Source organism: Nipponia nippon, unplaced genomic scaffold, assembly GCF_047370975.1.
Source record: "Nipponia nippon isolate SJK-2023a ecotype South Korea unplaced genomic scaffold, ASM4737097v1 scaffold_4, whole genome shotgun sequence".
In the NCBI taxonomy this organism is placed as follows: Eukaryota; Metazoa; Chordata; class Aves; order Pelecaniformes; family Threskiornithidae; genus Nipponia; species Nipponia nippon.
Genome location: NW_028262358.1, coordinates 104,213,359 through 104,231,111, shown reverse-complemented (window position 1 = coordinate 104,231,111; position 17,753 = coordinate 104,213,359). Strand labels below are relative to the sequence as shown.

The 17,753-nt window shown below is 39.9% G+C and overlaps 1 protein-coding gene across 7 annotated transcripts in view; it reads left to right on the top strand.

Annotated features, from left to right (window-relative positions):
• The window catches only part of DLGAP2 (DLG associated protein 2), a 480,050-nt gene that overhangs the window by 87,154 nt on the left and 375,143 nt on the right, over window positions 1–17,753 (top strand). The window lies entirely within an intron of this gene.

The window sequence follows — 17,753 nt, the reverse complement described above, 5'->3', positions numbered from 1 at the left end:
GAGAGAAGCATACATCATCAGCAGCAGAAGCTGCAGGCAGCTCTGATAACCGGTCATGTTAGTAATGTGACTAAGTATTGCTAAATGAAAGCAGTGTGTAGAGTGACTGATTTCTATATGCCAGAGTTTGGGATTTTTATTTTTCAGTGCTTCCATCTATTTGTGAAATGGTTGCCCAAGCAGTATATAATTCACGTGGAGTGAGGGGGTGTGTATGTGTGTGCGAGTGTACTATACACAGGCTCTCTCTTGCGGAGGAACATAGTTTTGAAGTCCACTGCCAAAATGTGCGACTTGGCCAGCACAGTGCAGTGTGTGGGTAGAGTTAAAAAGTATGTAACTGAGCAGAGAAATCGAAAGATAGACATTTCTACTCATACAGTGAGTAAGGTAAAATGTTAGCACTGTTTTCTAGAACAATTACCAGTCAATGGTGAGGAGCACAGGGAATTCATATAGGTCTCAGAGGAATATAGCTGTAATGCTGGAGGAGTCTTGGATTCATTGGTTTCACATGGGTACAGTAGACCACACTGCTATTTCATTCCCACTAGAGGAATTCGATTGTGAGCTAAAAGAAACTATTCCTTCACCTTTTAAAGGTCTCAGGGATGCCTACACAGAAGTATCTGCATTCCTCATTTCAGTAGTGTCTTGCCTCACTCTGGCTACTTTGAGGCAACTTGGAAGCAAGGACAGATCTCTTGGCTATTATGCATTAACTGTACATAATTCAGTTGTGTAAAGTATAGAAGGAACAGATATGTTTTATTTGCTACCGATTACTTAGCATGTTGATTATATTCCTTTTTCCCTTAAATTACAATTCAACTGTTTTAGATTGTTACCCTAAAAATATATCCTTTCGTGACCTGGGAAGACTCCCAGTCCTGAGAGGAGTAAGCAATGGAAACAGCATTGGAAGTGATAGTCTTTTCTCCCAGATTGACTTCAGTTGTATCATAATCCCCAATTTTGTGGAAGCTTTTCAAGAAGAGCAAAACATTTTTTTCAGGGGGTGTGGGAATAATGGATTTTGTAATAAAAGTTTTCTTGCAAAAAGAATGTAAGTTAGAAAAAATAAGGACTAGAATTCATATTGCTAACTTCTCAAAAAAAATCTGTTTCAAGAAACTCGTGTTTGCTTTATTTTGTCCTTCTCCACCCCCCGACTCCCCCACCACCCCCTTTTACTAGAAGAGTGGGAGAGTATGGGGAATCGGGTTCTGTATCTAAGATGCTCGGTGTTAGATAACTTTTATTTTCATAAGATGCCCGAGCAATGCTTGTCTTCTCTAAGACATGCTGCTTAATTTGGAGTAGTCTGCCACATGTTTTGGACTTGTATTTAACTCCCTAGGATTGAATAACAGATTTTAAAAGATGTGGGATACAGGCCTCTCCATGATTAAAAACATGAGAAATCTCTTTTCCTCTAGCTGTGCATTTTCCGATAAGGACATCCCACTTCCACTCACATACTGGTGGAAACTTCCTCCAGACATACCTTTTTTCTTTCAGCTGACTTTTTATTAATGTACAATTTTTCCTGTCCTTCCTCTTTCTTCTTAGAATCATAGAATCATTTAGGTTGGAAAAGACTCTTAAGATCATCGAGTCCAACTGTAAACCTAATATTGCCAAGTCCACCACTAAACCATGTCCCTAAGCACCACATCTATCCATCTTTTAAATACCTCCAGGGATGGAGGCTCAACCACTTCCCTGGGTAGCCTGATCCAATGCCTGACTACCCTTTCGGTGAAGAAATTTTTCCTAATATCCAACCTAAACTTCCCCTGGTGCAGCTTGAGGCCATTTCCTCTAGTCCTATCACTTGCTACTTGACAGAAGAGACCGACCCCCACCTCGCTACAACCTCCTTTCAGGTCGTTGTAGAGAGCAATAAGGTCTCCCCTCAGCCTCCTCTTCTCCAGACTAAACAATCCTCAGCTACTCTTCATAAGAGTTGAGCTCTAAACCCTTCACCAGCTTCGTTGCCCCTGGAGCGTGCCCTGGACACGCTCCAGCACCTCAATGTCCTTCTTGGAGTGAGGGGCCCAAAACTGAACACAGTACTCGAGGTGCGGCCTCACCAGTGCCGAGTACAGGGGCACTATCACCTCCCTGGTCCTGCTGGCAACGCTATTCCTGATACAAGCCAGATAGATGATGGAAAGTGGCTTGGTAAGTGCCTCTGCCAGCTCCCTCAGTACTCTTGGGTGAATCCCATGTGGCCCCATAGACCTGTGTGTGTCTAAGTGCTGTAGCAGGTCACTAACCATTTCCCCTTGGATTACGGGGGCTTCATTCTGCTCCCTGTCCCTGTCTTCCAGCTCAGGGGGCTGGGTACCCCGAGAACATCTGGTTTGACTATTAAAGACTGAGGCAAGGAAGGCATTAAGTACCTCAGCCTTTTCTTCATCCTTTGCCACTGTTTCCGCCCTCATCCAATACAGGATGGAGATTCTCCTCAGCCCTCCTTTTGTTGCTAATGTATTTATAGAAACATTTTTTATTGGCTTTTATGGCAGTAGACAGTTTAAGTTCTAGTTGGGCTTTGGCCCTTCTAATTTTCTCCCTGCATAACCTCACAACATCCTTGTAGTCCTCCTGAGTTGCCTGCCCCTTCTTCCAAAGGTTGTAAACTCTCCTTTTTTTCCTGAGTTCCAGCCAAAGCTCTCTGTTCATCCAGGCCGGTCTTCTTCTCTGCTAGCTCATCTTTTGGCACATGGGGACGGCCTGCTCTTGCGCCTTTAAGACTTCTTTCTTGAATAACATCCAGCCTTCCTGGACCCCTTTGCCCTTCAGGACTGCCTCCCAAGGGACTCTCTCAACCAGGCTCCGGAACAGGCCAAAGTCTACCCTCCGAAAGTCCAAGGTAGCAGTTCTGCTGACCACCCTCCTTCTCTGAGAATCGAAAACTATAATTTTGTGATCGCGACGCCCAAGACGGCCTCCAGCCATCACATCACCCCCCAGGCCTTCTCTGTTCACAAACAACAGGTCCAGTCCAGGGCTCCCTCACCAGCTGTGTCAGGCAGTTAACTTCCACACACTCCAGGAACCTCCTCGACTGCTTCCTCTCCGCTGTATTGTATTTGCAGCAGAATTCTGGTAAGTTGAAGTCCCCCATGAGAACAAGGGCTAGCAATTGTGACGCTTCTCTCAGCTGCTTATAGAATATTTTGTCTGCCTCTTCATCCTGGTTGGGTGGTCTATAACAGACTCCCACTATGATATCTGCCTAGCTGGCCTTCCCTCTGATTCTTACCCATAAACACTCGACCCTATCATCACCATCATCAAGCTCTAGACAGCCAAAACACTCCCTAACACACAGAGCTACCCCACCACCTCTCCTTCCTTGCCTATCCCTTCTGAAGAGTTTATAGCCAGCCATTGCAGCACTCCAGTTGTGCGGGTCATCCCACCATGCTTCCGTGATTGCAACTGTGTCATAGTTTTCCTGCTGCACAATGGCTTCCAGCTCCTCCTGTTTGTTGCCCATGCTGCATGCATTGGTGTAGATGCACTTCAGTTGGGCTATTGCTCCTGCCACCTTTTTGGAGGGAGAAGCCCTAATTCCTACGTGACCATTCTCAGGTGCTTCCGTGGTTTCTAACACATCCATAACCCTTGTGTCTTTGCTGCCTCATGGATCTCCATGCCCTGCCTCCACTGAGACAGCAGACCGAAGGACCTTGCTAGCACACTGTCCCTCAAACATCAGCGTGCCACCCCCAGGCTTATCTCTAGCGAGCCTGGTTCTATCCCTTTCCCCCTTCAAATCTAGTTTAAAGCTCTTTCAGTGAGCCCTGCTAACTCCTGCACAAAGACCCTTTTCCCTCTTTGACAGAGGCGTACCCCATCTGTCACCAGCAGGCCTGGTGCCGTGTAGACCAGCCCATTATCAAAAAAACCCAAAATTTTGCCAGTGACACCAGGCTTGGAGCCAGGTATTGATCTGCCGGCTCTTCCTGTTTCTTTCCTCATCATTCCCTGCAACTGGAAGGATGGAGGAGAATTCCTGTATTAGCTGGGGGCGATGGGAGTACTAAAACATACATTTTGTTATCAAAACATCTGAGCTGTTCATACTTTCCATTTAAAGAAAAACTACGGTGATATTCTCTATGCTTATAATGGTTTTTCTGTGCTAGAATGATTTTATTTGTAGTAATGCTGTATGACGTGGTTCTCCTGTCTTTTGGGATACTATAACATAATAGACACTATAAATAACAGCTGCTAGTATCTACAGTCGTGCACAACAGGCAGTAATTTAACCACTTGTCACCTTTCTGTCACGATGGGAAATATCAAACACTTCTGCACCAGTAACGCCTATGATCCCCACAGCTGTTAGTAGTGCTTATTGTAGAAGTATATTACCAGAGGCAGCGCTGCACCCTCTGCACTTGAGATTAAACCGTAGCAAATGCTTCCACGCATTTGGTTTAGTCGTCTCAGTATGACTCTGCATTGGATAAGACACCAGCTGTGTCTCCAGAGAATCTCTCCCAAACTGCCAGCTGAGAGGAGCGATGCTGTTGAGCAGGAAAAAGCAGATGAAGAGCCCAGGAACAGCAAAAACTGCCCTATTAGCTTATCCTTCTTGGGGCAAAGATCACTGGGCCAGGGAAGGGGCAGAGAAGAAAAAGGTGAAGATGTTTCACCATAAAGGAAGGTGATATTTCAGTATACCTCTGTGAAACTAATTCTACAAGATTAGATGCATGTTGTCACTTGTAGATTATATTAATTATATTAAAAGATGTTGGTTTGCTAGACATAGGTAGTTAAATGCTTAAGTGAGGAAATGTGAATTTGTAGTTGACCAAGGGTGCTGTCCCAGGGTCCCCCAGATCCTATCTGGACATGGTTTAAAATCAGGGAAGAAGCGATGGTGAAGAGCACGGTACCAGAGAAACTACGAGAAGCATAACTCACAACTGTGCTCATCTGACAGCAAACCCCGGGGATGAATCATCTGAAGATTTTCAGTGGTATACATAGGAAACCTAAACTTACCAAAGAATAACGATGGCATGACAAAAAGCCATGGGGGCATTTGCAGTCTTTCTTAGCTTATATAATGGCTTCTTGAGTGTCCTTTATAAACTGAGGACTGATCCTCTACTGTGCCATTAAAACTTCTTGTGAGCCAGGAGCCTCCATACTGAACATGGGCAGAACAATGCTGGAGGCTTCAGCTGACAGAAGTTTAATTCATGAACCACCTTCACAAATATATTTGGAAATTGTGAGTCACAGAAATCAGCCCACAAGGCATAAGAAATTACATCATGGTTAAGCTGTAGGTGATTATAAATGTAAGGGATAAGATATCACATAAGCTTCAGGGAAAGGGAAGTATATTTTGAAAATGCTTCAGTATTTTCTGCTCCCCTGCTTGTTTGGAGGGCAGCTGGAGGAAGCGATACGAAATTGAAAAGCCTGAAGAGGAAGGACCAGCATGGCGTGGACTGTTACTAATGTGTTTTAAAGGAAGCGTCCTTTCTCTTGATGCCATAAAGACATAGAAATCGTGTACCGTCATGAGCACCTCTGCATTAGTGCCAGTGATCCATGTGTCAAACATCTGAGTATAAATCTTGCTGATGTATTCTATTTGCACTAAATATATATTGTAACAATTCTTTAAAAAAGATCATTAGAATTTGTTGCCCAGTGCTGAAATTTTCTAAGTCTCTCCTGTTTCTATGGAAACTGTAATAGTAAGAAGACACAGTAAACAAATGCACTGTATTATAAGCCTCCTTTTTAGCAGGACATTCTTTTTATTAGTGTCTGTCCAAATTAGTCTGGTGACATGTATTGTGCATTTGACCATCCGAACAGTAAAGTATCTATTTCGTTTTCACTGAAGACTTATCTTCTAGCTTCGAGGGCTTTTACTTTGGCCTTTAATCATTTTCCTAACCCAGTGGTGGGATGGTATGTGCCAGTGGTTAGTACGTTACTGCTGGTAATACTTGCTTAGCTCAGAGGAGAGTAGTGAGTGCTTAATAATGTTTATAAAGTGCTTCAGAAATAGGAAAATCTTCAAGTGCAGAAGTACACTTGTTGCTAGCTAATGCAGAAAATAAAAACTTCTTTTGCGTGTGATTCTTTTGAACATGCTTATGTGGTGCAGTCTTCCACGGGCATAGCTGGAAAGGCATAGCCTGCTGTCTAAGAATAAAGAATATGCCTTTTGTGGAACAAATTACATCTCACAAAGTGGAGTGTCATCTTCTGGGGCAATGCACAGTTGCGGTCCTTGAAGTATTTTGCACGGCAACGAGAGCTCTGCATGTTCTGGACTGCCAAACGCTACAAAGATGGTGAGGAGGCTGACCTCCATCTACCCCTGCTCTGCCTGGCAGGAGCGGCAGGTTGCAGGCAGGAGCACGCAGTGCATCACCTGCAGCACTGAGGACCGTGTGTCTTGCAGGCACGTGTGCCGAACCGAGGAGTATGAGTCGAGGAGGCAAAATTCGTACTCACTCATGATACAATGAAATTCCCGCATGATTCCTGATCTCGCCTTCTGTTTTAGAAATGAGCCTTCTGTGAAACTAGTTTCAAGATGACTTACTAGTGCTGAAAGGGCTAATCATGTTTTCAAAGATCAAAACTGTGGATAAATTGTTCAAGTGGCTCAGTGAATGATATGCCTGTGCTGTACTTCTGGAGTGAAAAAGTCAGAGCTCAAATAGTCAAAGTTAAGATGGGGGAAGCCTGTTTGGTTTTGGTGTGGTGAAGAGATTGCTGGCACTCAAATTATTGGGAATTTACTCTGAACTCTTGCTCTGGGCTGCAGGATGGCAATGAGGCAGTCACCTTTACTTCAGTTTGTAACATTAAATACACTTCAGCAACTTATAGAGAGCTGCCATAGAATAAGCAAGATATTTTTCTTTTTCTTTGCTATGGACAATTTATGATGCTTATTTCATTGAAGACCTGCTGTGTTAAGTATTTAACAAAATCAACTGATAACTTTATTTAATGGTAGTTGCTTTTAAAAATGCTCTAGAGAAGTTGATGGGGATGAGGGGGCTAATGAAGGAAAGATGTTGATCCAGAGAAACACAAATCATCACTTGAAGTTGCATCCTTGCTGTACTTCTGGTGGTGGTGATGGGAGACACCAAAACCCCAGTTTGTAGGTTTTTCTTTTCAGATTCTTTAGCAGTATTCTAAATATCATTGTTGCTACAGACCATGAGATAATCTATCTGATTTGGAAACTTTTTGGAATTTGGGTACAATGGCAATGAATGGTGCTCCTCAAAGATACAGAATGCTTTGATGTCCAATAAGAAGTAGGCTGTTGCATGGTGCTTAAGATACCTACTTCTGTCTGTGCAAACACAAGTGTCTTGGTATCATCCAAATGAGACAGCTTCTTTAGACAGGCCATCAGATTTGACAGGGACTCTTCAGATACTTTCTACCACTTCAGAGAGACTAGCTCTGTGAGGGAGCCTCCCGTGCTGAGACAAGCTTCTTCATAACTGTGAACTTAAGATGCTAATGAAGGCACATCAGCATGCATAGGCAGAGAAGATGGTTTTGAAGGAGAGAATAGTATTTTATTTTGCTTGTTTTTTCATGGGGGCCAGATTGTAAGCCTTCAATATGATTGTCTTTCCATTTCTTGTGTTAACTTGAAAGAAAATAGATTACATCATACATCATTTAATATATAAAGGGGGCTTATAGAAAGACAGAGAAAGACTTTTTACCAAGGCCTGTAGTAACAGGGCAAGGGGCAATGGTTTTAAACTGAAAGAGGATAAGTTTATATTGGACATAAGGAAGAAATTTTTTACAATGAGAGTGGGGAGACAGTGGAGGAAGAAAAGTTGTGGATGTCCCATCATTGGAAGTGTTCAAGGCCAGGTTGGATGGGGCTTTGAGCAACCAGATCTAGTGGAAGATGTCCCTGCCCATGGCAGGGGGGTTGGACTAGATGATCTTTGAAGGTCCCTTCCAACCCAAACCATTCTATGATTCTATGATTTTTTGGTTTTGGTTGGACTTCATGTTATTGGAATTAAAATTCAAGAAAGGGTAAACTCCAAGATAGATTTCATTACTTGTCCTTTTAACCGGCGTGAAATTCACCTTCATAGTGAAAGGCAGATTTTGGCCTCAATTTGGACATCTTCAAAATCTCAACCTTGTAGCCATGAAGATACTACTCTGTTGGAAATCATTACAAGCAATAGTTGCTGGGCTGCTTTCATTGTTTTCTGCTAGAGCTGGTCTCTGACTTGTTTACTCAAGTAATTTATGTGCGGGGAGGCTGTAGTCATCTTTCTTCTTTTGAAACACTATCATTTAAGTCCTTGTGGAAGAAATCCTATGCCATTTCATTATTTTTATTTTGTTGAGTTGTAACTCAAGAGCATCGCAGATCACAGATATATTCTCTGATGTTTTGTGTATTCCTTTTCCTTAGGGCCTTTCATAACTCAGCATAGTCAATAACTCCAATCTTCTCCCTTGTTGGTAGTTCTTTTCGTCCTTTTTTTTTTATTTGGCAGCTTTATCACTTTATTAGATATTTTGCTGATTTCCATGCCTAATGTTTTGCAGTTCCCTATAGGATTTTATGCGCTTATTATTGTCTCTAGTTTTGCTGCCTTTCTTTTTGATCTTCTAATTTTGTTCTTTATAACTTACCTGAATTTTTCTTTTTCTCTTTTTTTTAATCATGTCAGAAACACTTCCTAGGTTCATATTCACTATACTTACACTTGAGTAATGTAGTCTTTTGGGCTACAGTTTCTTAGCTTTGGCATTGTGTAATGCTCGTCGGATTTCTCTGAAAAGATCTTTAGCATATCGTCATGCAAATTATTGACAAATCAACAGTAAACTGCAGAGCATCCTTAACTGTCACTGACATCTTTGCTTGGCATTTTAGAAGACATATGGCTTCCTACAAAACTGTGTTGTTATTTAACTTGAATTTTGTTGCCTTCCTGTTGGATCTTTTGACTAAGGTATAAATACTGTACCATAAATATTTCTTTTCCCATTCAAGGAATCTGATGTTAGCCAAGGCTTAACCTTGAGCATTCTAGAAGAACCTGGGAGGTTTAGCTTGCAGTACAAATATTTTGGTGTTTTGTTCCTCTCTGCTTCCTCCTGGCATTGGGCACATGTGCACAGCACATAAATTCTTGAATTTTGTCTCTCAAGCCATATGAAAAGGATGGGATGGGAGTGCCAAGAGTCAGCTGATTTTGCGACAGAAACAAAGATACGTGTTTTTTTGTCATTGTTGGGTTTCGGGGGTTCTGTGTGTTTCTTTTTTTTTTTTTTTTTTTTTTTGTGGGTGGGCAATAAAGTTAATTTCCATCCATTCTTTTAACTTCAGTGTAGGTCTGTGTTTGATTAGTCCTTTCTATTTGCACCCTGGACACTCAGGGTGAGGGCAGGGCGGTCATTCCACGGTGCTGTTGCTCCCTAGACTGAGTTTCCAGACTCCCAGAAGCAGCACATCTTAGCTCTAACACAATTGATTCTTATTGCCAGGGATTTGCTTTTCAGAAGTATTCTTCCTTTCCAGCTAGCCTGGATTGGCATTTCCTAAGTTCTTTGATGATGATAAGGCTTGTCCATAATTTAGGCTCTCTGGTACAGTTGGGTAGTATCTCCCTCTGTGTCTTCACAAGCATGTTCTGTATTGTAACATTTGATATCTTCCTTGTGGACGGCAACTGTTAACTTGTAACACAATCTGCCAATATGCGTAATTTCTTATCGAAGTGAGGACTAATTCTGCATATAGTTTAATGAAATAATTTTATGATAATTTTGACTTTTTGGAGAATGTGATATATGCAAGAGTTCTGCCTAAAGGCATGTTTTTTAATCCAGTACAAAACTGCATTTTTCATTGTGATCGTATCTATCTGATTTGATGGCCACAGGTTTTTCATGTACTTTTCCATTTTAACTCATTCAAATAATCACAGAAGACCTCTAGGTCTGGAGGAGGATTTGAACAGATCATATAGTCTCTTCCCCTTGTCCAGCGCAAGCTCTATTCCTGCCTGCCTGGAGGTCGTTCCTGATGGTTGTGCAGCCTATAACAGGTTCCACAGCTTTCTGAAGCAATGTAGGTCTGTGTTTGATCAGTCTTACTGTTAGATATTGTGCAAAATATTTCAAACTGAATGTGCCCTGCTGCAACTTTAAACTTAATATGGTTCAGTCCACCACGGACATGGAGAATAAATGGTTGTTATCTCTTTTTGCAATGACATTTTATGTATCTGGAAACTAGTGCCCTTGATTTGAGATTTCTCTTTTCCAAGAAAAAAATGTTGAAATTGTTTCTTGGCCCTTGACCATTTTTTCTAAACCTTTTGGGGAAAGGTAAATCTTGCCTTGTACTCTTTATTTCAAAGTTTTTTTCCTCAAGTGTGTAGTAAGTGCATGGAAATTTCCTCTTTCAGAGGTAGAGAAAATGTTATCAGAGTTCATAGATCACAAGAATATTTGTCCTGTAGTTATTTTTTAACCCCAAATTAAAACTTTTAAAAATTTTATTAAACATGTGCCTCTGTTGCTGATATTAGTTGAAAAGCAAATGACATAGACCAACACAGCAGCCCCGACTAATTAATCCTTCTTAAGCTCTGTGAATTGGAAGCATAAGAAGGAAGTCCTAGTTTAAAAGCTTGGTTTTAAGAAGTCAGTTATATATTCAGTTATGGATTGTCTTCTAGTTAAATAGGAATTAGGGCATAATAACTTCTTCATTACCAAGTATTTGTTTCCTCCATACTTTCCTTCCCCCAGCCCTCCATCTGTGGTAAAGGGAGCACTTTTTAAAAAGTATTCTTGTTTCTGCATATCTCCTTATCCATAGTATCTAGTTAATTCCACTGAATTAATTTAGAAGCAATCTTTGCAGAAGGGCAAGAAAAACATTTAGCTTATTCTCATTAATTTCAGCCTTGGAATTTTTAACATGAAAGCTTCATTTATGTTATAGTTATTGACTTTGGGATGCACAGATAGTACTGGAAGTTCAGCAGTCAATGAGTAAAGGATAGTAAAAAATCAGTTGACTGACTACCAGTGATCCTTGACTATTTCTGCATTTCATATTGGCATATTTTTATAAAACAACTACCATCCCAGTGATAATCCTTGTTTTCATTACTTAAGTATTTTTAATTGAATATGTTCGCATTCAAATTACACACTGAGAAGTAAATCTGTAGGAGTTTAATGACTCTGTTTTTTTATGTTATACAAAATATACAAATCCAGTTAGGCATATTGCTGCAATGATGATTTTGAACATTAAGTATTTTATGCAAATTAATTAAAGGGCATATATGCATACAGTAAAGGCTGCATAATTGCCTTCCATCTAGGTTTTTTTCTCCTGCAGATTTCTTAATATTAAAACCTAATGAACTTTTTTTCAGCCTGTGTGTGCTAGTTAGTTTTTTTGAAATGAACGGCCTGAAGAAACTATAGCCGAATTCTAACTTCTTCAGGTCTTTGGAAACATTTACTTCAATTTTTTTTTTTTTTTTTTTTTTTTAAATTCTCTATTGAATTTTAGGTCTGACTATTGGTTTGCAATCCAGAAGTAGCTTTATCTTCTGTATGGGATGTTCACTAATGCTGCTGGAGAATCTATTAACGTAATATTTTAGAGTTCAATGAGTTTGCCTTTGCTCAGGATCACCTCAGGTTGGTTAACAAATGACAAGATTATTTCCAAATACGGCTGTGTAGATTAAAATGATATGGAATTGGCTCCTGGGCTTTCTGTCATCACAGATAGGAAAGCTTCTGTAGGTCTGACTCCTTCCTTGATGAGGACCTGATACAGCAAAGCACTTAAAAATCTGTTTCCTCAAGGGCGTTAGTGAAAAATATAATTGGCAGAACAATGTATAATGGAGGATTTTAAATAAATTAAGAACAAAAAAAATTAGCAGAGGAGTAAACCCATTGTAGTTGAAGAAAGTTACAGTATTGATGATAAAAGAAATTAGAGGGTTTCAATAAATATTTCTATTCTGTATTTGACTTGTCAGGTTGAAGGCTTTGTATTATGCAAGTCAGTTAGACTTTCTGTGCCAGTGGTATTGAGGAATAATGTTAGTGTCTGTAGAGTCAGGTCATTTACATTCAGGAGTCTGAAAGAGTTGTTTGAGAAAGTTTTCTGGTTTTTTGTTAATACCGGAATAATTCAAGGATAACTGAGAAAACTCTATAAGTGTCAGTATTATACCAGTATTCAAAGTAACAATCAGGATGACTCCAGAAACAAATTAGTTTCATTTGATATAAAAACTGAGTCCTGTCTCATCCTTTTTGTTAGTAAGCAGTTACAGGTTTAGACTCTGTAATGGGTTTTCACATGTTTTTATGAGAGTAGGTCTTGCCAGCAGAAATTTTCTTCAAGGTTTCAGTTTCTTTCAGCCAAATATGTATAGAGTGCTGTAAGCTGTTTGACTTGATGCAGATGGTTTTAAAACCATCACTCCATTATAGCAGAACACAGACTTAATGGGCTGGACAGTGGTTGAAAGACAGATCTCAAAAGTTTGTTGTGACGGCAGTGAAACAGGGCTGTTTCTGGAATGGCTGTGCAACAAGTGGAACCAGGTTCAATCCCAGTCAGCACTAAACTGGAGGTAAATATGAAAAAAATATCTTCTAAAACTTGTATCTGAAACAAACAATTCGGACACAATGATAGTTATTAGAGTGGACAGTTGTATAAATCAATCTATCATCTCATTTGTGTCTAGTAAGCTTCCAACAAAATTGTTTTGGTTTAGGGGAAAATGAAATGGCCCATTGGGAGCAAGAAAAAAAGGTCACAATACTAGAATAGCAGACAATATGTTCTTGGAGGTTTCAACTTTTTCTCTTCTGTGATGCTGGACAAGGAACTCAGGACATTGTTTTAAGATTGTGCTGGGTATTGAAGGGCTAACTTATTGGTATGGTATTTAAAGAAAGGACTAGTGAACAGGAAGAGGGTTTCAGCATTATAAATGATGCTGTTAAATCAATATTAAAATATTACAGTTTTCTTGCTTCCATTTTTTAAAGCATCTTGGAAAAACATATGGGCATGCAGAAAAGAGAAGAAAAGCCCTTAAGATCTAGGTAAAATGCCTCACAGTCAGACTTAGAGCTTTCTCTTTGGCTTTTCAGAAACAGAGGTGTATTTTGGTTGAACCAGATGAGCATCACTCCAGAGTGAAAGCATTGTCTAAAACAAGGTTCTTCAATTTATCTGAGAAAAGTAGAACAAGTACCCAGACAGACTACATACAAGGAAAATTTTTTTCCATGGTGAGGATGGTGATGGAAGTGGCCAGTGGAACATCCACTTCCCGTAGCAAATTCTTCATCTCTGAACAGCTCCTGCTCAGCTCTGTTTTGTCTCCTAACTATCATACATGAGGAATTTTGGCTTGACCCTTTCAGCTCAGAGATGCCAGGCCTGTCGAGTCAGAGGTGTATTTCTGGAACATGCATGAGACATGCACTATAATATCTAGCCAAATGGTAGCCCTTTTGAACACCAGGCTCCTTAGCCTTTCTGACCTTGGTTCATGGGAATTTGCAGGATACTTGTCATTCCAATACCTTGCTCGTGCACTTCAGATAAATCTAAAGATCTTCATCTCTGCTGCTTTACTTATTTACTTGCATAGCTGGGTGCATGCACTGATTGCCTTTAGGAATGTAATTGCTGTTTGCCAATTTTGCTAAATATAAAATTAGATATTAGCCGTAGTGAGGCAAGAACTAAACTTTAAAAATACTGAATTCCCTTTCCCCTCTCTTTGTTATTCCATCTACACCAATTTTTTTTTTCATTTTTACTGCGTGTAATTTTTCTGCAAATGCTTTAGCGTTGACATTTCAATGGCCAAGATGCAGATGCTGCTGCCAATAAGACCACTACATAGACCTGATGTGTGCCTCTTTAAAAGGTTATGCTTTAGACAACCAACTTGACTGGAGTTTTTATGTGAAATGTAGATGCCTGTGGAGAAATGGAGACTAAACTAGATGATTTAATGATCCTTTCCAGCTCTTTGTGAAACAATGAACTGTATGTGAGTTGCTTCTCTGGTAATTAAGGGCTTCAGAAGCAGGCCGAAATGCTTTCTTCATCACACCCTGTTACCTGTACAATGTAGCCTGCATATTCTCCTGAAAATTACACTTAAATTACTATCTTATTCCCAGCTGTCTGTAACTTCAGAGCTTTTAACTTTTGTCTTAATGTTATCATGGATGGATCTTTCTGTCTCTAAAGTGATCATTAGTTATGCAGATGAACAAGCTGAAGAGCAGTTTCATAGCAGTACCTCTGAATGAATCTGGATGTTAAGTGCAATACGGAATAACAGGATGTCAAGCCATGGCTTGCTGAGAAGTACACCCATCCACTAGAGCCACCTTCCCCCCCTTCCAGTGATCCTGTACCACAAAATACTCATAAATTTTTCTAATCTAGTTTTGCACGCAAGTAAATGCATGTGCTGTGTCCTAAAGCTCCAGCAATTAGAATTCAAAGTCAAATTTTAAAAGTATGCAAATATTACATGCTTACAATGTGTATGATGAATGCAACTTGCATGGGATTAAGTGCTTAGTCATGTTTCTCAAAACACTGAAAAATGTTTCCTGAGCAGAGTAGTGCAATATTTTTCCTGTTGCATATGAAAGTTCTGTCATTGTTACAATGGGACTTGTGCACATCTCTAACTAATGTTCCAAGATAAAGGAGGGCTCAGGTTGTTCCCAAATTGTTGATGAATTCAGGTCCAAAGTTATTTTAAAAAAGGAAGCCCTAATTTTTTAAAAGGATTTTTACTATATAAGTGTCTTGCCTACACAAGAGAGTAATTAAGTTTTTTTTTTTTTAAAAAGCAAAACCAAACAACTATATTACAATATCAATGCATTTTAGTTGCATTTAGTTCTATTTATTTCTAGGAAAACATCAATCCTGGTAAATCAGAAACATATCAATTGATTTAGTCAGATGTATTAGCAAAGATATCTCTGTTAACTAAATAACTACATCATTAGAATTTGAATCAATGCTTCTGCAAACATTTCTCAGGGACAATCCATGCAACCGAGTAAAGCTGTACTGATTTTAAGTGGGTTCCTGACAGGTTACAGGATTCCTGTGCAAGAAAACATTCCAGGATTGATTTTCAGATCTTATTTACTTAATTTTTCTTTGGGGGCGTGTGTGTGATTGGTGGATATACACTTAATCTCATGTCTGAGAGAAATAATTGGGAAATTAGGAAAATGTCTTCTTATTTTCTGTCAGAGGGGAGTTACTTTATTACACTTCATTGATGTGATTATGTTTTGTAAGCTTAATGGTCACTCAGTCACAAAAGAAGTTCAGAGCCTAGTCATAAAATTGTAGTTTTACCAAGCACACCCAGAGTAGAAAACCAGTAATTCCCACAGTGGGATGGACTGGAAAATAAATTCATAATGCTTCTAGGCTTTAAGGATTTTATAAAATAGTTCTCCTTCATAACAAATACCAGTTCTCCTATGAGTTCTTATATGCTGATGAGCCTGTTGTTTAAAAGCGAATCTACCTGTGTAGGCTGCAGGCATTGGCAAGACAGGCTCCATGTATCATGCATTGCAAAAAGATCAATCCAAGACTAGCGCAAACCAAGATTGTTGACAACCTCTTAACTAAATTTTATAATGGGAATGATAATGTGTGCTTCAGAGAGTGGAAATTTTAAACATTATTAAAAACTAAAAGCAATTACAGTGACTCAGTAAAAAATAAATACAATGATTGAAACTAGAAAAGACTATAATGAGATTATAATGGTACCATAATAATAAAAACAAATAATAAGCAAAGGAAGATTACACTATCAAATATGTAAAGCTCCTGACAATAGCTGGTGAAAAGAATGGGTAAGATGGATGAGGAACATTTTGGAAACCTGACGAGGCAGTAATTATCTGTGAGCTGTGCTACAGAAGCACTACAGGTAGTAAGAAACTGCCCTCTTGGAGAACAGGGCCAAACCTTGCCAAACCTAAGCTGTCTCTGTACATATGCTGGGAGTGCGGCAAGGGGAGGGCAACTGGGGGATGCAATCCACCTTTTTGGGGGGAAAGCTGAAAGCAGGACATGACCTGAATTACTCACGTTCAGTCATAAATTAATTTCCCGTAGTACCAATTCTGGCCTGTGATACTATCCTATTTCAGCAGTGATATTAGAATCCAAAAGTGAGAAATTAAGTAAGAGAGAGATTAAAATATTGTTTTTCTTTGTACTATGGTAGCTCCCAAAGGTCTTCTGGAACTTCTGATTACTCTTATTAACATTTCTACAAACTTACTGGTGACAGCACCACAAACTTAGGCTCATGTTGCTGGAGTTACATGTGCAGCTGCCTCCACAAGGGCACTGGTGAGAGGGGTTTGGCTGCCTCTCCTTGCCCTGTGGTCCCAAGAGTGATTTACATCAATGCTGACACGAGAAGAGCCCGTCCTGAGCTGGGCTGACGGATTCTACACTCCCCCACCGCTAAGCTCATGGAAACATCTGTGCAAGCACGTAGTGAAGGGGAGCAAAGAACCAATCCAGACTAAAAGTCACTCTTGTAACCTGTATTAATTCCCAGTTGTGCAGTTGCAATTCCCGTCACAAAGGTACAAGAACCAAGCGGTCAAATGTTGGGGCGGCAGAGCTGCTTCTCAGCAGTACTGCATGAGGTTCCAGCTTCCAGCACTCCAAGTTCTGCAGTGTTAGGTATTGATAGAGATTTATTGCAAAGTAAAGAGTTAATATTTTTTCAATAGCTACTCACTAAATTTCCAAAAGTTATTTTTGCTCCTCATGTCATGTCTCCCAGATTTAAGTCCAAATAACAATGTTATTAACACTGAAAGGAGAAGTATTTTGTTCATATCCAGGACTGCAAAACTTCAGGTTTTTTGTTTTTACAGGGCCAGTAGCTAGATATTTATGTCCCTCACAGCAGTTTGAGATGAGGTCTTCTTCGTCTGAGAGTATGCACAGGTTCCACTGGCTTAGTATATTTTTAACACAGATTTTGTGTTGATTTGTTTTTCAGATTGCTTCTCAGAGCTCTTTTTTTGTTCTTCCATTTTTTTCCTTTTTCATTTCCCTTTCTCCTTTCCCTTTCTCCTTTCCTTTTTCTTTCTTTTAAATTAGAAATGACAGATGTGTTTTCAACCAGATTGTAAATAAGGACCTAGGCTTACATCTATACTAGTAAACAAAACCATACAGTGCACAGATCTTAATATTGTCCACAGATCCAGAGATATTGTCATTTTTCAATCCACAGATTTTATTATTTTCCATATTGTTAAATTGTTAGCATAGGGGTTTTTGTCACTGCTTTTTTCCCTTGGGGCCAAAACTATCTGTCTCTCAGGCAGTTCCTAGACATGGACAGGTGGTGGCTGGGGCTAAGGACAAGACCCATCAGCAGCTTCTTGGATGTAGCCAACCTATTTTGGAGGAGAGAGTTATCCAGAGAGTTGTCTGGACAAGCTGTGCATGTTGGCTTCACAGTAAGCGAATGTTCCTTGGTGAGTTTTATTTACTGGTGTTCATGTGGCACAGACCTTTGTGAACTGAACAGGCAATATTGGGGCAGGTTGTTTATAGCCTGTGGCCCAGGACTGAATAGGAATGG